This window comes from Protopterus annectens, chromosome 1.part2 (genome assembly GCF_019279795.1).
Source record: "Protopterus annectens isolate FY-2018-M chromosome 1.part2, PAN1.0, whole genome shotgun sequence".
Classification (NCBI taxonomy): Eukaryota; Metazoa; Chordata; order Ceratodontiformes; family Protopteridae; genus Protopterus; species Protopterus annectens.
In genome coordinates, this window is record NC_056727.1 from 551,320,260 (window position 1) to 551,341,781 (window position 21,522).

The window sequence follows — 21,522 nt, forward strand, 5'->3', positions numbered from 1 at the left end:
AATCATGTGTCTCCATCTTCCCTTAACACCCCCTATCAAAACACATTAATACGGGAGGAATTCCTAGTAAAGTTTGACAAACTTCTTGAACACAGCAAAACATTATTTACGTTATGTTTGGTAAAGGGACAAACAATCTGACAGAATACTGCTTAACAGTTTACACTCCCCTTCTTATTAACAGACATAGTTTCGCCGAAAACATAAACTATGCCACCTCCGAAATCTGATTGCGATAATACGTAAGTACCATATATATTTTAATCTAAAAGTGTCTTGAGTTTGATTCCCAGAACCCTCCAGTTCATTTTGATTATCGTACGACCTTGCGCAAGTCACTAAACTACATAGTGCAACCGTCTTAACCTGAAATTGGTTCATGTGGATTCGCACTCTGCTTCATTTAGTAAACATAATAAATAACTGAAAAGCGTCAGATGACTTGTTCACCTGCTGGTCATCAAATAGCGTGCATATCTGCCCGTGTGTATATGTATGTACGTACACAAACACACACACACACACACACACACGTGTGTTTGCATATAAGTTAGCTAAAAGTTTACATTTGACATGTGAAAATCCATTTAACTTGTTAACATATTAAAATAATAAGTAATGCATACACGTGTTACCTTTTGTCTTTTCTGTTGCGCTTGTTATATTCAAAATTATGATCGGTTATCTCAGTGGAATTCGTTTAAACCACGTCAGTGACTGAAATTCATAAATAGCGGGTTAAGTTGTTGACATTGATACGTTGCACTTAGTTTTGAATGCGATGCATCAGATTTGGTTGTAGCAAATTTAGCTTTTATGGCACACTGAATTTCACGTATAAGCGGAGTGAAAACATGTAGCTTTTTCCTGCAGTAGTAGGATACAGCAGGTTGGTTGTGAAAATTGTAGCTTGTACACTGGGTTTAACACTGTGTCCGTAAAATGCTGATGCTGTATTGAATCTGTTTTTTTTTTTTTTTTTTTACTCCTGGGTGCCCTTTCCTATGCTTGCTCACTGTCAGGCCTCCCAATACTGGACTTCAGTCCTTTTGTGAGGGTCTCCCAGAACCATGAGGCCAATAGCTGAACTGAGGGGCTGCCATTTATTCAGCCATATGGGATTGCTTTTGCCTTCACCTACACTTTATGCATTTGTTTAAAATTTCCTGTGAGATTATTTCTATATTCCTGTCCCTTTCCCTGGGTGGGGTAATGTGCATCTCATGTCACTGGGGTGGTCTCTTTCTCTATGTGATTGTATACTACTGTTGAAGGCCACTACATTTGTGCCTTGGTGCTCCACCCATATGCCTCAGAACCACCCCTTTGTATCACCACTCCACATAATCTGAGCTTTATTCCTCAGTGCCACTGGAGTTGGTTTTAAAATATTATTAATTGTATGATTACCTGGAGTTTTTTTTTTAAATATCATGTCAGTTATATATTCAGTTTGCAAGTGGGGATTAAGGGTACACTTGAAAGCTGGTCTGCTATGTGTATATGCCTAACAGAAAGAGGCTGTTTCTCCAGCTGTGGTTCCATCATGAAGAAGGCAGAATTACCAGAACTGTTACAACTCACTGGCATTTGGTATTTGGACAAGGTTAAAATTTGAAGACATAAAAACTAAACGCAGATGTACTTTTGCAAGTTGAGGCAATGTGATGGGAGAGCATGTAGGAAGGTATTGGCAAGCCTTTACTTATTTTGCTGCTTGGTTGTGTTTAGATTAAAATCCTGTAGTTACCAAAGGTAGATAGATGCACTGATTTGAATGTCTTTTGGGATATTGGAGGCTTACAGAAAACTTGGGTCTGTAAACCTTGATTTTAAGAGGCATTAATGTTTTTTTTATTTATTCTACATTTGTTGACCGGGATGGTCTAACTGGATGCATGTCCATTTTCAGTATAGTCCCGAGGAGATAAGCTCCAAGAAGTTACATTAGTACAACTATTCAGGTAAAGGTTATTATACAGATACAAACTTAGATTTCAACAGTTGAAAAATTTACACAGTTTAAAAATAAATTTAGGTAACAAGTTATGGTACAGATACATACTTAAAGTTTCAGCAGTTATGAAAAAAAAACAACTTGCACAGATTGTACAGCATTTGTTGGAAGCAATTAGATGAGGTATTTACGCACTATTTACAAAAGACTTGGCTATGCAAGTTAAATTAGCTGTGAAGGGTAAGATATGTCTTTGTAAAGGATAAGTAATAGGTGGATACTTAAAGAAGTCAGAGCAGATATAATGGTCTATAGCAAGAGAGAGAGAGAGAGAAGGGAGCCAGGTAGGATTAGTCAGGATTTGTACAGGGACATAACCAGTGAGTTTTCAGATAAGAGTTTCAGATTGTGCTTAAAAAGTGTAAAAGAGGACAGTTATGTAAGTTCGTAAGGTAGATGGTTCCAGTTTTTTCCCACTGCATTAGAGAACAAGGCATCTCCTGCCATGTTTTTAGATTTACATGTTAATACAAGCAGTTTATTAGATGATCTTAATGTTTTGAGGTTTTTATATTGGGTAATGAGGCTGGAAAGAATTGGGGTATTAGTGGGTTGTTAGAGGGTCTTGTGGGCAATGGTGAATTGGTTATAGTGAATCTGGCTATGTTTCTGTCTTTGCACACAGTGCAGACTAGAGAAGTTGTGACTGCAACTGAGCTACAAAATATAAGTATCATCTTGATTTTTTTTGATTATTTTTACAGATTACTGTTTTTACAATTTAATATATATAAAGCACTTTGTCTATTCAGTATCTTCACAAATCCTTATCTGTTTAAAAACTTTCATTTGTCTCTGTAGTGCTTGCTGTATTGTAGGCTATTGTGTAAACTGAAACATCTCCTCTGTGTAATTATCTCTTGGCTAGTGGGGGCTGGTTCTTTTGTGTTCTTGTAAAAAAAAAAAAGTTTCTGTTTTTTTGCACACAGTGCAGACTAGAGAAGTTGTTGACTGCAACTGAGCTACAAAATATAAGTATCTTGATTTTTTTGATTATTTTTACAGATTACTGTTTTTACAATTTAATATATATAAAGCACTTTGTCTATTCAGTATCTTCACAAATCCTTATCTGTTTAAAAACTTTCATTTGTCTCTGTAGTGCTTGCTGTCTTGTAGGCTATTTTGTCCTGCCCGCCCTCCCTCCCTGTTGGTGTCTTGCTGTTATACTTGGTGGCTTTGCAGTTGCCCGCCCCCACTATGACACACCTCCCAGTCTAGTGTCATTAGCTCATTCTGCTTAATACAGACAGAACATTTGATAAGGCCTTCTGTTTCTCCTTTTTCCCTTTCAAAAAGTAAAACAAAACTTTTTTTTTCTTCTCTCTTTCGCCTGAACCTTCTTGTGTTCTGACTGTCCTTCTCAAACATTTTGGAAATGTACAGTATATTTCAGAGCATTTGTTATAACTGATTTAAGTATTTTTTTCTGGCTTTTTGATTATTTACTGCTTAGCGACTGCATTTTAGCCTGTTTATACAGCTCTGCATTCTATTTAAACTGTTTTTGTGTTGATTAACTGTTTTGCACTTTTAAAAAGTTAGTTGTTGCTTAATTTTTCCTGTAGGCTAACACACTCAAGTGCGCTAGCTGCTTTAAAGCATTTACTGTCTGTTTTTCCTCTGTTTTCTGCAAAAAAAAAAAAATTCTTGTTTTCCCGCCTTACTGAACTAGAATAGTCCTGTCTTCAGAGTTTGCTGATCTCTGGGCTTTGTCTTGGTTCCTGTGCTATTCCATATCCTTATTTGGATAAAAGGAAGCGTTTTTGTTCACCAGTGGGAGTGGGGAGCACTGAGCGGCCTATTTGTCCCTAGAGGAGTGGTTCCAGCCAGAAACTTGTAGTCTATTGGCCATTTTGGGTCAATTCCTAGCTCTTTTCAGCCCCCTGTAATAAAGCCCGCTTTAGCTTTTTCGCTTGTATTCAACTCAGCACAGCTCCTTGTGGTGTACTGCAGAGTTCTACAAGCAGCAGAGAGCAAAAGAGTGACTTTTTCCTGATTTAAGTATTTTTTTTCTGGCTTTTTGATTATTTACTGCTTAGCGACTGCTTTTTGCCTGTTTATACAGCTCTGCATTCTATTTAAACTGTTTTTGTGTTGATTAACTGTTTTGCACTTTTAAAAAGTTATTTGTTGCTTAATTTTACTTGTAGGCTAACACACTCAAGTGCTAGCCGTTTAAAAGCATTTACTGTCTGTTTTCTTCTGTTTTCTGCAAAAAGAAAAAAATCTTGTTTTCCCGCCTTACTGAACTAGAATAGTCCAGTCTTCAGAGTTTGCTGATCTCTGGGCTTTGGCTTGGTTCCTGTGCTATTCCATATCCTTATTTGGATAAAGGGAAGCTTCTTTGTTCACCAGTGGGAGTGGGGAGCACTGAGCAGCCTATTTGTCCCTAGAGCAGTGGTTCCAGCCAGAAACTTGTAGTGTATTGGCCATTTCGGGTCAATTCCTAGGTCTTTTCAACCCCTTGCTATAAAGCCCGCTTTAGCGTGATTTAGCGCTGGTTAAACAAGGTTAAACTATTTCTGGCTCCGTAAAGTCTGCTCTTCAATTTTTCCCTTAGAACTTCTCTACTTGCAATCTAAACAGTCTATTCTCTATCTCAATAGCTCAGCACTTGCTCCTAAAGCATTTTATATAGGTAAAGTACTTGTATACTAAACAAAGTACTACATTAGCCTAGAATCCCCTTGAGTACCCATTTCCCTATAGGTCCCTTCTGACTCAGTTACACAGCAAACTTTTTCACTTTTTCTAGCATGTCGAAGGGTCAGTTGCTAGCGTCCTCTCCTGTTCAGCTGGTGAATCTGGGCATCTTGAAGCAATGTTACAATTGCCTCATGTACACAGACAACCCACTCCTTCTCCCACAAAACACAAATACATGTGAGAGATGCAACTATATAGCCAAACTGGAGGCTGAGCTCTCTCAACTCAGGACTGGCAAGACCAGACAGGAGGAGAAGGAAACCACTCACACCACAAACCCAGTTTCACATAGAACTATCACAACTACAAAACAAACACATAAACACACAAAGACATACTCGGAGGCACTGATCAAAAATCTACCAAAACTACAGAGGCCTCCAAAGCAGACACCCAAGCAACTGCCACCTCAAGACATAAGACATGCAACACATAGTTCTCAAAGTCAGTGTGCTAAACAGTCACAGCCCTTAAGGCCAAACACAATGCCAGACACACTTGTTATAGGTGACTCCATAGTCAGACACACTGACGTCCCACTCACCAGACTGAACAAGGAAAAGATCACAGTTAGCTGCCTGTCAGGCTAGAATCCGCCACATAACACAAGCACTCGGGTCACTCCACAGCAAGTACAAGTATGACTCAGTCATTGTCCATGCTGGTGTGAGCGACCTGAGACGCACCTCCCTGGACTACATGAAAAGAGACATAGAGGAGCTCTCAGATTATGTAGCCCAGGCGGTATGACCCTGACCCTGAGCAGTATCCTACCCTCACCAAGAATGATGCCACAATACAGAGACAAAATGATCAGCTTTAATAATTGGCTTAATTACTGGTGTCATTCTAAGGGGATCAATGTCTGTCTGCCTGGGATGACATGCTTGACAAGCCACGCTGCCAAGGGCGGCTTGCACCTGTCACCCTGGGCTTCCGGATATTGGCAAAGGCTCTTGCCACCCCATAGTGCCTTTTTAGGCAAGGCTCAAATGATAAACCTACCACCCTATAAAACAAAAATGGAGAAAAACTAAGGGTAATACTGCTCAATGCCAGAAGTCTAAACCTCAAGATGCAGCCCTCGAAGCCCTCCTCAGTATGGAGAACATCGATGTTTGTGCTGTGACTGAAACCTGGTTCAAGGCTCCTGAGAGCACCCCAGCACTATCAGGTTATACCTCATATCATGCGTTCCGCCCCAAAATCGGACCGAACCACAAAGGAGGGGAGTATCCATATTCATAAAGGATACCCACACCTCCAGGTTAGTGGCAACGAAGCATCGGAGACCATCCAGGTGCAATTAACCATAGGTAAAACTGCCCTACAGTTTGTAACATGCTACAGACCACCTTCTCAAACTCAGGAAACCCACACAGCCTTCCTGAAGACACTGGAGAGTATAAATGTCTCTCCAAACACCATCATATTGGGTGACTTCAACTACCCAAACATAGACTGGGAACATTACTCAAGCCCCAACACCTAGCCCAAAGGTTCCTTGAGTTCATAAACTCAAATGCTATGGAACAACTAGTCACCATTCCCACAAGAGGAGAAAATATACTAGACCTAATCATCACAAACATGGGGACAAAATGCTCCACACCGGAAGTATATCCCTCATTGGTGAGATCAGACCATAAATTAATCTCACTGGAGATCCACATCCGCCCCCACCCCAGCAAAAAGACCACAGCGAAGAACTTCTCAAAAGCAAACTTCACACTTCTTAAGACTGGAGTGGTATCCTTCAAGGCCCCCGAGCCAGTGGAAACCACAACCCACGCTGCTGAAACCCTTACAAATGCCTTCTATGAGCACCTCCAGGAATGTATGGATCAAGCAATCCCTAATAAATCAAGACCCTTTCCACCAAAGGCAGGCACCCGGTCTGGTGGACTCCAGCCATAAACAAACTCTACAACAAGAGGAGAAAGCTACTACATGACAGAGCAAAATCCCTAAATGGGAAGGCATCTCTGATAAATACTAGCAAAAAACTACGATCACTCATAAAATCATCCAAGGCCAACTTTGAGAGAAAAATCGCTAATGACACAAAAGACAATCATAAAGCCTTCTTTAGCTATGTTAGAAACCTGGGTGGAAACTCCCAGATATGCTCAGAATTAGTCCAAAATGATAAAAAAATCACTGAACCCACAGACATTGCCAACATACTGGCAGACAGGTTCAGTGCAAATTTCACCCTCCCCCCCCAAAAGGAGAAATATCTATCCCACCAGAGTCTAGCCTCCCAAACATCTCAGATGCCCAGGTGAGAGCTGCTCTCTCTAAAGCAAAAAAAATACAGCATCAATGGGACGGACGGTGTCCCCGGCTGTGTGCTACATGAACTCAATGAGGAACTAAACCCACACATAAGGCTGCTGTTTAATCTTAGCCTTACTACAGGATACGTACCCAAAGAATGGCGTACGGCAACTGTGGTCCCACTCCACAAAGGCGGTGCTTCTACGGACCCTGGAAATTACTGCCCCATAAGCTTGACGAGCCTTGTCTGCAAAGCTATGGAGAGGATCATTATGGAACTCCTAAATAAAGACATTGGGGACCTACAGACACTGGATCCTACCCAATTTTGCTTTGTCAAGGGCAGATCCTGCCTCTTGAACTTGGTCGACTTTTTCGAAACAGTCACTAAGGCCATTGATGAAGGTAAGGCAGTTCACACAGCCTACCTTGACCTAGCAAAAGCGTTCGACACAATAAAATACCCCACTCGGGCATCATAGAAAAGCTCACCAGCTTAGATGTAAACCCATATGTCACAAGATGGGTTGCAAACTGGCTCAAGGACAGAACACACAGGGTTAGAGTTGCTGGTGCCATGTCAGACTCTAAGCGGTCACGGCGGTGCCCCACAGGGCTCAGTCCTGGGCCCCTCTTGTTCGGCATTTATTTTTCTGAAGTGCAGCCAAACATAGGGCCATTGTGGCTGACAAAATTTGCAGATGACTGCAAACTGGGCACCATAATTGACACTCCATCAGACACAGACATCCTCCAGAAAGGTCTCATAGAAATGGATAACTGGTGCCAGAGCCATGGCCTTAAGCTAAATGCCAAAAAATGTATAGTCATACCCTTTGGGAAAAACAAGGTAAGCCCTAATTACCACATAGGTGGTAATCCATTAAACACGGAAGAAGTTATCAGGGACCTGGGAACCCAAGTTGACAGTAACCTCTCTTTTGACACTCACATTGCCAAAGTGGTTAGGAAGACCTTCTACATTGCCCACCTGATCATGAAGGGATTCACATCCAGATCAGGAGAGGTCATTGTACCCCTGTACTCTTCACTTATCAGACCAATGATTGAGTACAACGCCCCATTCGGAATGTACCTTACCCGACACCTGCAGCAGTTGGAAAGACCCCAAAGTTCCTCACCAAAAGGATAAAGGGGCTCAAACATATGTCATACGATGCCCGACTGAAGAAACTCCAGCTCTATTCAGTCGCATACCGTCTGCTCAGAGGTGATATGTGCCTGACATACAAGGCCATGTCCAACCCAGAATTAATGGACATGCTCCACCTCAAAAATCCAAATCCACCAGAGCCACGAGAGCAAGAGACTTAAACCTCAACACGGATATAAATAGGACGTGCTGGAGGGACAGATTCATCACCCAGAGCCTCCCTACACTATGGAACAGAATCCCAGTCCATGTGAGGCAGAGCCCCTCACTGACTCTGTTCAAGAGAAATCTTGACGAGTGGATGGGAGATCGTAGGTTTACCCTGGGAATCATCTCTGTATCACTGCTGGACAGAGGCACAGTAAACTAATGGGTATAGTATTCTCATCCTAAGGGGTGGTGAAAGCCACACACGCTCTGGCTAGGCTTATAAATGCCCTAGGGCAGATGGCCTGGTATGAACCTATGAGCTCAAGAATCAACCCAATTGTTTCAGGTTATAGCAGTGATGGGTCCTGACAGGAGAAGGAGTGGCAAATCTGGCAATGTTGTTATGAGTTGGTCAGCTTGTTCAGGTTAAATTTTTACAAGTTTGTATATATGGAAGAAGCATAGAGAAGTGTGGAGATAAGGTGGGAGTGGGCAATAGTGGTTCTAGCTAGTGGGGAGAGAAAGGGTTTAATCCTGTAAAGAGATCCTAGTTTCTTAACAATTTTTATGGTATTGTTGATGTGGGTATCAAAGTTTATCAATAGTAACTCCTAAAAGTTTAGTTGTTGGATCAGGAGATATGAGTATGCCATTGTTGGATGAGATTGAGAAATTGAGTGGGAGTGACTTCCTGGTGGGAGTAAAGAGCAAGAGTTTGGTTTTTTGGGGGTTCAAGAGGAGGCAGCGTTGTAGAAACCAGTTCTCTGTTATAATAGACATTTTTGGGTTAGAGTCTGTAGTTGGGATTGAGATTTAGCTGAGCAGATTATTGTAGAATCATCTGCATATTGTATGCAGTTAGCTTGGGGAATAGCTTGGTTTAGGTCGTTGATAAATATTGAGAAAAGGAGGGGGCCTAATATGGAGCTTGGGGAACACCTAAGGTAACAGGATGATGGGATGGTAGGTTGTTGTCCCATAGGACAGCCTGTTGTCTAGTCTCGAAATAGGACTGGAACCATTTAGTAACCATTGTATCGAGAGAAAAAGATTTTAGTATATTGATAAGTAGATCATGGTTGACCATGTTAAACGCTTTGGAAAGGTTGATGAAAAGTGCTGAAGAGAGAACATTGTTATTACGGTTAGAATTGATACAGTCGGTGAAGGATAAGAGAGCAGTAGTTGTGCTATGGAAGGGTCTGAAGCCATGCTGACACTTAGCCAGAAGATTATTCTGAAGTAGATTGTCTAGTAACTGTCTATGGATGCACTTGTCCATTATTTTTGCCAAGGGGAGAGTGGTGCTATGGGACAGTAGTTAGAATATTCTATGGAATTTCCACCCTTGTGTAGTGGAATAATGTGGGAGATTTTCCAGATGGCTGGAATGGTGTTTTCTTGTATGATTCTATTTATCAACAGTGATATAGGATATGCTATGGCTATGGCTGCTTTTTGCAGATATTCAGCAGGTAGTTGGTCAGCTGATGGTGTAGATGGTTTTAACTTGTAAACGGTTGCAGATGAGGGAGGTTGGGACTAGCTGCAAGTGGAGTATTGGAAGAGGGTTATCAGCAAAGGTTGGGAGAGCAGAGCCATCAGCTGTAAGTTGATCAGCTAGTGATTGGATGGTCTCTGTGAAGTAGGTATTAAAAGCATTTGCAGTTTGCTGTGAATTGTCAGGATTTGCCCCAATAGGGGGTGGTGTAGTGGATTGGCCTGGACAAAGTAAGCTGTTTATGCTGAACCAGAACTTTTGTGGATTATTGTGGTTAGTTGGCTGGAGATGTTGGTCAAAGATTTGGGCTGTGTTATGCATTCTCATTGTTGGTGAGGTATAGCAGATTTAACGAGCATGTAACATTTTTTGATCAGTGTCTGTAATGAGGTATAATGGTTTTGCAGAATATGCAGCCTTTGTGGTAGTATAACCTAAGGATGTATTGTGTAATGGAAATATGTTCTTGGACACTCATCTGTTTGTTTCTGAATAAAAGCCTTATTTCTGTCCGTATAATTTAGTCTTATTTTTACTTTTTTTTTTTTTTTTCTGTTAATAGAAGATGCTGGGAATGTTTTTGAATTACATTAAAGCTGTTGTGCAGTTTCTATTACTCCGGAAATGTTGGATATAGAGTTTAGCAAGCAGAGTAATCTATATTACTGTACTAGCCTAACTTTGCTATAGTATTTCTGTATACTGTTAATAAAAATGGTGAAAATGCGGAGTCATACACTTACTTCTGCAATAAACCTCAACTAACTTGCATAGAGGAGGAGACAGATTATTCTATACTGGATCTGTTCTTTGCCATATCTAGAAATCTACCACAGAACAGATAAAAGGTGACTTGATTCTGGAAAGGGTGATGGCTGAGTCAAACACTGAATAAGTAAGGACTAGTGAAGGGGTGACTTCTAGATTTAGGTGAGCATGCATATGCCCAGTTATATAGAGCAGAGCAGTTGCATTCCCAAGACCAGAACTAAACATTTTAGGAGTCAGTTTGACAGAAGTATTGTAGGAGTTCTATATAAATGCTGTTTTCAGTAAATTGATAAAATTTAGAGCGAAGTGCATTGAATGGAAGGGGGTGCAGAAGTTGCTGTTGTTCCATAGATCATTGTTGCACCATTATTATAGAATAAGTGGCCATTACTGTTCAGAACCCTGCACACTGATTGGATGGACAGATCAGCATGCCCATTGTAAATCCTCTGTATACTAACAGAAACAAGTCCATCAAGTGTTTGAGTGGCCAGACTTATAGTCCATATTTTTGCAGAATGTTCCTTTGATTCTGTATCCCTCTGAGAACTTATTTTCTCATAAATCATCCAATGGTCATTAATGACATAAATTTCACACATCTTAGTGCTCAAAAAATACATGTAGATATATTTTCCTTGCTTTAGCCCTGTCTCTGATTTATTGTTCTACAATTAATTTATTGTTCAACAATGTACATAGTGATTGGACAGACCAATTGGCATACTTATTGGAAATAGGAGTATGCAGCTCTCTGAACACCCTTTCTCCATTCTACTAGGCAGAGAACCAAACCTTTTAAAGAATGCTTATTTCCAGGAAATATGCCTGGAAGCCAGAAATAAAATGCTATTTTTTGCCTGGACTTGCACTACAAGCAGCTCTACAGCATACCTAGTAACATCTTACAAAATAAGATCCTATGTTGTCTTTTCCATCTGACTCAGTGTATGGGCTATCATATCTGCTCTTGGAACCAGGGCTCCAGCACTTCCCCCTACCCTTAATTCCTTCTTGTCTCTAAAATGCCTCCTGCTTGCCGGCTTTAAGGTCAAGACATGATCCATAAGGGCTCACTCACATTCAGACAACTGTCTAATTGCTTTTATGTTTCTCCAATATCTCTATTAGGGTTCTGTTCATAGTACTGTATACCTTTTTTTCTAGGTATGTTGTGACTTTTTTTGTCAAATCTTTGGGGGTTTTCTTCCTGACATTTCTCCACTTTCTTCTATTAAAAAAGGACTAGTTCCTATCTATTGCTGTTTGTTTTTAAATAGTGTGTGTAAAATATATGCGTACACATCTTTTGAAAAATTGTATTGGTGTTCTGTTGTTTGTTGCTTAGTGACTTTGTATTTGTTGTACCTTCCTGGAATATGGTAGATATACTGCCTTTTAGTGTTGTAGTTGTTTCTTTCCTCTAGGTTGTCCAATAAGGCCTCTAGCTTTAAAAAGTCTAGTGCCTGAAGGCACAAGATGCCCCCCTGAAGAGCCTCATGATCTATGCATTTGTTGTTTTGTGGAAGAGATTCCTCACACACACTCTGCACCATCCTAACTCCCGTTGGATCCTGCAGTGTTTTCTACAAATCCTGTCTGACAGGGGCACCAAACCTCACTTATCCTTCAGGGACCTCACTTGTTTGTTTCCCGTTCCAAGCCTTCTCTGGAGCTTCCCCCCGAAGAAGGCCACATGAAATGGAGAAATCCTTGAACTGATGAAACAGCAAGTCCCCTCCAAAGAGGAGCCTATATTCCTTGAGGCTTTTGGAGCTGTCTCATTTACTGCCTGTATGGTCCTGCCCACTGACAAGCTCATTGATGTGATCTTGCGTGGGCTTGGAAGGTTCCTAACATGGTAGAACTGATCCCAGGGAAGTAAGATAGTTATTTTCTCCTAGAAGTATGTCACATTGGAGCAAGGGTCCCCCTAGCAGATGCCATGGTAGTAGTAGCAACCACTAAGAAGTGCATCTCTGTCCATCCCTGTAACAGGGCATCCAGGGATTTAGACAGATTTATAAAGCAGACGTGCTTAAGCGACATTTATTTTAAGCTTGCCGAACAACCTAACTCCTATGATTCAATTTCAGTGGGGGCCTAACTATGGAACTTTCCAAATCTCTCTTGGGTAATTTGCCTGTGAAGGTACAGAAAACTGGAGATTCACAGTTATCTACTGTACAATCTATCCCTAACATGTACATGTGCTTACTCCAATGTGGTGGATGGCACCTCGAAAGTGGCAGATATGGTATTGCTATTGGCACACCTGGATGCATCTCTGCTATTTTGTGGAGCGCTCAAGATGTCCTACAGTGCTTCTTTGAAGTTTCAACTATTTTTTTTAAACTAAGGTAAACACATGCTCACCAGAAGTTGACTGGAGGGCAGAATTCTGTCTGGCCTAGGCATACATTTTTCCACTCTCCAAAGACTTTTTCATGGAACCTGGAGAGTGGAAAGAAGCTCTGGTTTCATAAGTCCTATAATTTTGTCCAGGACAGCACTGGTTACAGAGTGCCTAAAGCAGAGGGAGAAATAATTTCAATGGACATTGTCCAAGGGGCAGTGATGGACTGTAGAATCAAGACCTGTTTACTGAGAAACACTTTCAGTGCTCCTGAATGGTTGCCTGACAGCTTAACTCTGCATCCTCACGCCTTGCTTGGCGTCACGCAAGACTATTGGGTGCAGAAGGTCATCACTAGGGGCTACATTATTTCCTTTGATTTCCTCCCTACATACAAAAAGATAATTCCTGGCATTTCACCTAGTTTGGCAACAGAAGAATTTTTAAAGCTGTTTGAAAAACGAGTCATTTAGGCGGTCCCACCAGACCAGCAAGGATCTGGAGTCTTTTCAAGATTCTTTTTCGTGTATTTTGAAAAGACTGGGGACCTCTGGCCTATTCTGGACCTTAGTCACTACAGTCAATTTGTGAAACAGACAAAGTTCAGAATGGTCACTGTCCAGTCTATTCTGCCTTCCCTGAGGAAGGGCGACTGGTTGTGCTCAGCAGACCTTCAGGATGCATATTACCATGTAAAGATATCAAGGCAGTCCAGAAGGTTTCTTTGTTGCCCTTTGGTCTCACTCCAACCTCCAGCATGTTCACCAAATGCATGGCGGTGGTGGCAGCCTACCCAAGACTCCAAGAGTTCTGGGTGCTCCCCAATCTAGACCAGAGGCTCCAAACCACTTTCCACTAGATACACTGAGAACATTGAAGCAAGAAGTCCGTGCATTGGATCATAATTTTAGAAATTACCGTAAATCCTGAAGAAAAGTCAGCTAACATCGACTTGAACTGTAGAATTCATAGGATGCCACCGGGACACAGCATCCCAGATTGCTAGACTCTGGTATAAAAGAGTTCCGTCTCTCAGGTTTCAAGCTTCCAAAGGCCTCTCTCTTCCCCACATTCCACAGCAAGGCTAATTCTTTGGTTACTGAGGCTATTGGTTGCGTTGATTTACATTGGTTCCACGGGCGAGATATTACATGAGTGCTGCAGTGGACCATTTCTGTTTAATGGGCAATGTTGTCAACCCTTTCATTTTCCCTTATGACTCATGTCAATATGTAGGTGTCAGTCTTTGGTTGACGTCTCCCCTTGTCACATGAGGTTGACCTTTCACCCTTCACCCCTTTATAGCCATTGTGGCCATTGAAATCCTCCCACATCCAAAGGAAGGCTTCCAAGTGAAGACTGTCCGAAGCATGTGGTTCACAGCAGAGGCCAATCTTCACATCAGTGTCTTGTGGTGGAGAGCAGTCTTCCTAGCGTTGCAGATCTTTCAGGTCTGTCTCCCCAAGGGTGTGATATTTATCCAGACAAACAACATGTCTGTAGTCTGGTACATCGACAAGCAAGGGGTAACTTGCTCATATCCATTATCCTGGAAAGCCATGAGGGTGTGGCAGTAGGCAGTGGCTTCTCAGAGCATTCTGGTGGCAACTCGTACCCTGGGGAGTTCAGTGTCTTAGTGGAGAAACTGAACAGATATATCCTTCTGCCTTACAAGTGGTCCCTCAATCATTTGGTGGTCACTATGATTTTCAGTTGTTGGGGCCAGCAATGTTGTGGCCTTTTCACTTCCCACCTGAACACAAGTGCTCTAGTTGCTTTACCCTAATGCCCCCAGAGGGACAGTTACCAGGGATGTTGTAGTCTACAGTTGGCTGTAGGTCTCCAACATGCTTTCCCACCTTTTCCCTTCATGTCCAGCTTTCTGCTGAAAGCCATCCAGGCAGGCAACAGTGATTCTCTTTGCCCCCTTCTGGCCTCTGCAGATTTGGTTCCCCTTCTTTTGGCCTTGTGTGAAACACCCTTTCTGGGTGCTAGACCCCCTTCCAGACTTTCTCGCCTATCCAGCCAACCTTGACAAGACTTGAAAGCCTTGATTCAGTTATTCACATTTTGTTGTCACCCCAAAAAAGTTAACTCAAAAAAAGTGCCAGTTTTTCTACAATTATGCTAGCTTTCAGCTAGCAGCCATTTCCAATTTCCAAGTGGGGAAAACCAGAACTCTGTTGTGCCTTTAAAACTTTGTAAGGTTTTTAAAATGGACTTTTTTCTTCTCTGACTCACGATCAGTGATCCATCTTCTCTTTGGGATGTCCCAGTGATGGTTCAGGCCCTAACATGGCCACCGTTTGAATTAGCAGCATCAGCAGATCTGAATTTTGTCTTGGAAAACCATCTTCTTACGGCTGTCACATAAACCAGGAGAATTTTTAAATTACAAGCCTTACAAGCCGTATCTTGTAGACGTTCTTATTTGAGTTTTCATAAAGATAGAGTATCCCTTTGGACCAGTCCACATTTTCTTTCCAATGTGGCTTTGGAAGCTGTTGTTACCCAAATAATTAACCTACCTCTTTTCTTTCTGAATGTTTCTAACAAAGGTGGATTTACTTTACACTTGATGCAGATAAAACCTAAGATGTCAGTGAACATCACTGTACCAAGGGAATCGGGGAAAAGTTAATCAATTTTTTATTTCCTTCTTAAAGACCAAACTGGGAGAAGGAGTTTCTAAGGTCAAATTACCTAGGTTGGCACTCTGATTGTATTGCTTTTGTGTATATAAAGGAAAAAGTACTGGCTCTACTTCACAAACCCCAAGTGGAGGCAGCCTCCGGTGCTTATTTAGCTAGAGTGCCAGTATAACTAGATGTATTCTGTGGCTATTTGGTCTACTGTTAACACTTTTGTATTCCATTTTAAGCTAAATGTGCATTCTAGATCTTGTACATCCTTTAACTCTACCATTATTTTGGAAGGTGCAGTGGTTAGTGTTGTCGCCTCGCAACAAGAGGTTCTCTGGTTCGATTCTCGGCTGGTGTGCCTTCTGTGAGGAGTCAGCATGTCCTCCCTGCATTCGTGTGGGTTTTCTCTGGGTTTTCCATGTTACAAAGATGTGTATCTGGAGCATTTCTCCCCGGGCCTCAGCAAAAAATTGGCTTTGTTCCAAGTCGGACTTCGGTAAACAAATGTTCAATAAAATGAAATATCCTTCCATGAGACCACCTGGTAGCTGGGGAATCTGTCCCATATGTTGAGTTGGATGGAATAGACAACCTCTGATAAGAAAGTTATCTACTTACTACAATGTTAAATATGTGCTGTCTTCTTCCCTCCAGCTTAGCATTCCTTGTCTTTGTTCAACTTACCCAAATTGTCATCTAATGGCTCTCTATAAATTAAATGGACCTGTCCAGGGCCTTGTTATATTTCCAGGCTTGATCTGACTTCTCACCCTTTTTGTTGTTGGTGTAGTATTCAATAGATGTTTGTGCTTTTTAGGTAAGATATTGGGTATAAATGGGCAGACTCTATGGGAAGTATTGTGGGGACAGAAGAGAATTTTGTGTAGAAAAGGAGCCTGATCTCTGGATCCTAGTGCTTGAAAAAGGTGCCAAGGTTGGATCCGATCAGATCTGATAACCCATATGTTGAGCCAGGCAGAAGAAAATGCTAATTTAGCATTATGGTAATTACATAATTTTCATATATCTGTTATTTAGTAACTTCAGCCTGTTTAATTTCCAAAAAAAGTACAGCTTTTATCAATAACAAACCCTCCAAACATTTGATGCATATATCTGGCAATTCTGAGAAAATCTGGGCAGTTGACAGGTAGACTTGGTCCATTCACGGTTCACATAACAGATGCTCTAGACTATCAGAAACTTGAGTAAGAACAGTAAAGTCTGCTTATATAATGACATTAATTAGAAAAGGGAAGTTTTTTTTCCCCCTTAAATAACATCATTGTATAATAGCGTAATCCATGACTGGGAAGTGGAAAGCACCAACAGGATATAATGTTGCACTTGTGTCATTTTAGATGTTCAGGGGAAGGTCTCTGTCTCGCTCTGTTTCTGTCTCCAATTACTATTACTAATGTTAGAATTATAAATACCCCCTACTCTTCAGTATTTAAAAAAATACATTTGAAAGGAATATAATAAAATGTCAACAATGGGTTATTTGCAATGATATAAATATATATAAATATATATATATATATATATATATATATATATATATATATATATATATATATATATAAATTTATATATATATATATACATATATATATATGTGTGTGTGTGTGTGTGTGTGTGTGTGTGTGTGTATATATGTGTGTGTATATATATATATATATATATATATATATATATATATATATGTATGTAAATAAATATATATATATATATATAAATGTATATAAATATATACATGTAAATAAATATATATATATATATAAATATATAAATATATATATATATATATATATATATATATATATATATATATATATATATATATATATACACATATATATACATATATATATATATATATATACACACAATTTAAACTTTCTCCTTTTTGAAATGCCTCATTCTTCATTTCCCTTTGCACTTAGCGCTAAAATAGAAATACTGCTCCACTTCATGCTACAGTTTGGGCCATCTAATCCAATAAGGCCGACACTGCAAATGGCAACAATGTTAAGTACCTTTTATTGCTAGCCCTAAATTGTACTACCAAGTTTGCAGTAACACTCTGCCAAATCCATTTCTTTTTTCCATTAATTTATTGGACTCTTCATTACATATAACCACACCCCTCACATAAAAATGTAGTACCCTAATAATTTATGTAGTACTTTTTGGGGGTTTGGGGCGAAAGGATTAATCTCTTATGTCTTGTGTGTTCTGCTTGGATAATCCTCTTACCTTTCCACTTGGGCAAGAACCCTTCTGGGAATGGGATCACCTCTGTGGCTCTGCACGACAGTGGCACAGGAAAATTAATTTTCTTGGGTGGCAAAAGCCAGGGTACTTTTTGGCTGGGCTTGTGTAGGCCCCAGGCCCGCTAGCCTAGTACTATATTGTGTGTGTTCATAGGTAGGTACTAGGCTATTGGCCCTAGGGCCTGTACAAGCCTAGCCAAAAAGGTACCCTGGCTTTCGCCACCCAAGAAAATTTATTTTCCTGTTCCCCTGTCAAGCAGAACCACAGAAGTGATCCCCGGGGTGAATTTCCTGTTACCCACCCAATCCTCAAGATTCTTCTTGAAGAGTGCTAATGAGGAGCTCTGTTTGACATAGATAGGTAATCTGTTCCAGAGTATGGGACCAGCATGTTCTGTTTATCGTGATGACAAGGTTTAGGTCCCTAGAGCGTGTAGCTCGGAGGGATTGGGATTTCTTTAAGTGGAGCATGTCCAACAGCTCTGGGTTTGACCTAGGTTTGTATGTTAGGCAGAGGTCACCTCTGAGTAGGCGATATGCGACGGAGGGAAGCTGGAGTTTTTTGAGTCCGTCTGCGTAAGGCATCTGTTTGAGGCCAGTAATCCTCTTTGTGAGGTATTTTTGCAGCCTTTTCAGTTGTGGTAGATGTCTTGTGTGGTACATACCAAAAGGGCGTTGTACTCCTAATGGGTCTAATGAGTGATGAGTAGAGGAGAACAATGACCTCTCTTTTTTTTTTTTTTTTCTGGATGAGAAACCTTTTGTGATGAGGTGTGCCACATAGGATTTCCTGACCACTGTGATTATCAAAGGAGAGACTACTGTTCACCTGTGTCCCAAGGTCTTTTATCACACTTTCGGTGTAGACTACCGCCTATGTGGTAGTTCATGGGTACAGAGTTTTTACCAAATGGTATGACAGTGCACCTTTTGGCATTGGCATTGAGCTTGTGACCATGGCTTTGACACCAGGCATCTGTCTCAGTGAGGCCCTTTTGTAGGATGTCCACATCGTTAGGAGTTTCGATTATGGCTCCTAGTTTGCAGTCATCTGCAGATTTAGTTAGCCAAAGACCTTCTGTGTTAGCCTGTATTTAGAGAAGTAGATACCAAACAGGTTTTGCTAGGGATGGCACGATCCATGCATCCTTGTAGGTGCTCATAGAGTGCATTTGTAAAGGTTTCTGCATCTTGGGCAGCATTATCCTTTAGCATGGGAGCTGTGAAACTTACCAGCTCTGTCTTAAGTAAGGTGAAGTTGCTTTAGAAAAGTTTTTTTTTACTGTGGTTTCCTTAGCTGGAGGTGGTGGTGGGGTGTGGACATCCAGAGTGATTAGTTTATGGTCTGATCTAACCAGTGACAGGTTGACCTCCAGTGTGGAACATCTTTCACCCATGTTGGTGATGACCAGGTCCAATATGTTTTCACCTCTGGTAGAGGAGTTTACCAGCTTATCCAGGGCTTTTGAGTTGAATTCCAGGAAGCGCTGGGCCTGAGAATTTGTACTGAAGTAGTTTTTCCAGTGAACGGTAGGGTAAGTGAAATCGCCCAGTATCAGGGTGTTCGGTAGGACCCTCATGTTTTCCAGTGTCTCAAGAAAGGTGGAGTGGTGGGTCCTGGGTCATGGAGGGTGATCTGTAGCAGGCCACAATTTGCATTGCAGATTTGCCCGATTGTTAGTTGCACATTTATGATCTGAGAGGTATTGTGCTGCACCACTAACTTGGAGGTGTAGGTATCCTTGATGAATATAGATACAACCCCTCCTTTTGTGTTTTGGTCCATCTTCTGTGGCCGACACGTGTGGTATGAGTTGTAGCCTGGTAGTGCTGGGGTGCTCTCTGGAGCCTCAAACCAGGTTTCAGTTACTGCACAGATGTCAACGTTCTCCATACTGAGGAGTGCTTCGAGCGCTTGCATTTTGAGATTTAAACTCCTGGCGTTGAGTAGCATAACCCTCAGTTTTTTGTTAATTGTGCTGTTTGCGGAGGTGGATTTGACTTTTGAGCCTTGCCTGAAAAAGGCACTATGGGGACAGCAAGAGTCTTGGCCAGTATTCGAAAGCCTAGGGATGACAGGTGCAAGCAGTCTCTTGCGAAGCAACACGGCCTGTCAGTCATCCCAGGCTGACAGACACTGGATCCCCTTTGAATGACACCAGAAGCTTAGCCAATTGTTGAAATTGATGATTTTTTCTTTATACTGAGGTATCATTCTTGGTGAGGGTAGGATGCTACTCCGGGTCAGGGTCATACCAGCCTGGGCTGCATGATCATAGAGCTCTTCCATGTCTCTCTTCATGTAGTCCAGGGAGGTATGTCTCAGGTCATTCACACCAGCATGAACAATGACAGAGTCATATTTGTACTTGTTCTGGAGTGACCTGAGTGCTTGCGTTATGTGGCAGATTCTGGCTCCCGACAGGCAGCTAACAGTAACCTTCTGCTTATCCAGCCTAGTTAGTGGGACATCAATGTGCCTGACTATAGAGTCCCCTATTAGTGTGTTAGGTATGTTATTTCGCTTTAAGGGCTGTGATGGTACGGCACACTGATTTTGTGTTTTATGTGTTGTTTGTTTTTTGTGACGGGAAGTGCAGGTTGTTTCTGCTTTGGAGGTCTCTGATACTTTTGCAGGTTTTTATTTAGAGCCTCAGAGTATGATTTTGTGTATTTTTTGCCAGTGCTGTTTTTAGTAGATCTGTGTGCGGCTGGAGGTGTGGTGCAAGTGTTAACCTTCTCCTGTTGACTGTCTGTTCCAATCAAGGGTGGAGACAGCTTTGCTTCCCGTTTGGCTGTATAATTGCATCTCTCGCATATGTTAGTGTTTTGTGGTAGGAGGAGAGGGTTGTCTGTGTACATGAGGCAATTGTAACATTGCCTCAGGATACCCAGATTCACCAGCTGGACTGGAGAGTGCACCTGAAGTTGCCCTTTGGTCATGCCTGAATAGTAGGGTGAGCTGCTTAGTCGCTTGGTTGGTGAGGGGGGAATAAAGAGCCTTGCCCTGCTGGGCAATCAGTGTCAAGGTATATTAGTGCTTGCTGTTAGGTCTGAGCAAGTGCTGGGCTGTAAGATGCTTTTTGAGTGCTTAGGTTGAGAGTTTGACTAGTTTTCAAGGAAAAAACTGAAGAGGAGACTTAGTGGAGCCAGGAATAATTTAACCATATCTAACCAGCATTACCTGGTGCGCAAAACCATGCAAACATGTTTTTTATAGTAGGGAAATGAAAGAGAGAGAAATTAGCCCAAAATGGCCAATAAACTTCTAACTTCTGGGCTGGAACCACTCCTCCAGGGACAGATAGGTTGCTCAAAGCTCCCCTCCCTCACAAGTGAACAGAGAAACTTCCTTCTATCACAGTAAAGTATGGGCAACTCCAAAACGAGTATCACAGCCCTGAATTCAGCACTAGCCTGAAAACTGGACTATACTGGCTTAGAAAGGCGGGAAACAAGGAATTTTTTGAAAAGATAAGGCAAAACGAGTAAAAAAAAATACACTTAAAACAGCTTTAAACGACTACAGATTATCAGAAAAGGCTATAGCACTTTAGTGTGTAGCCTACAACAGTTAAATTATTTAAACAAAAAACAACTTTTTAAAGTGCAGGCAGTCAAATAAGTACAATATGTGAAAAAAAAA

General features: G+C 41.3%; 1 protein-coding gene across 1 annotated transcript in view; it reads left to right on the forward strand.

The window, feature by feature from the left end:
- NINL (ninein like) overlaps positions 1-21,522 on the forward strand; it is a 1,970,063-nt gene that overhangs the window by 548 nt on the left and 1,947,993 nt on the right. The gene's annotated exons all lie outside the window — the stretch shown is intronic.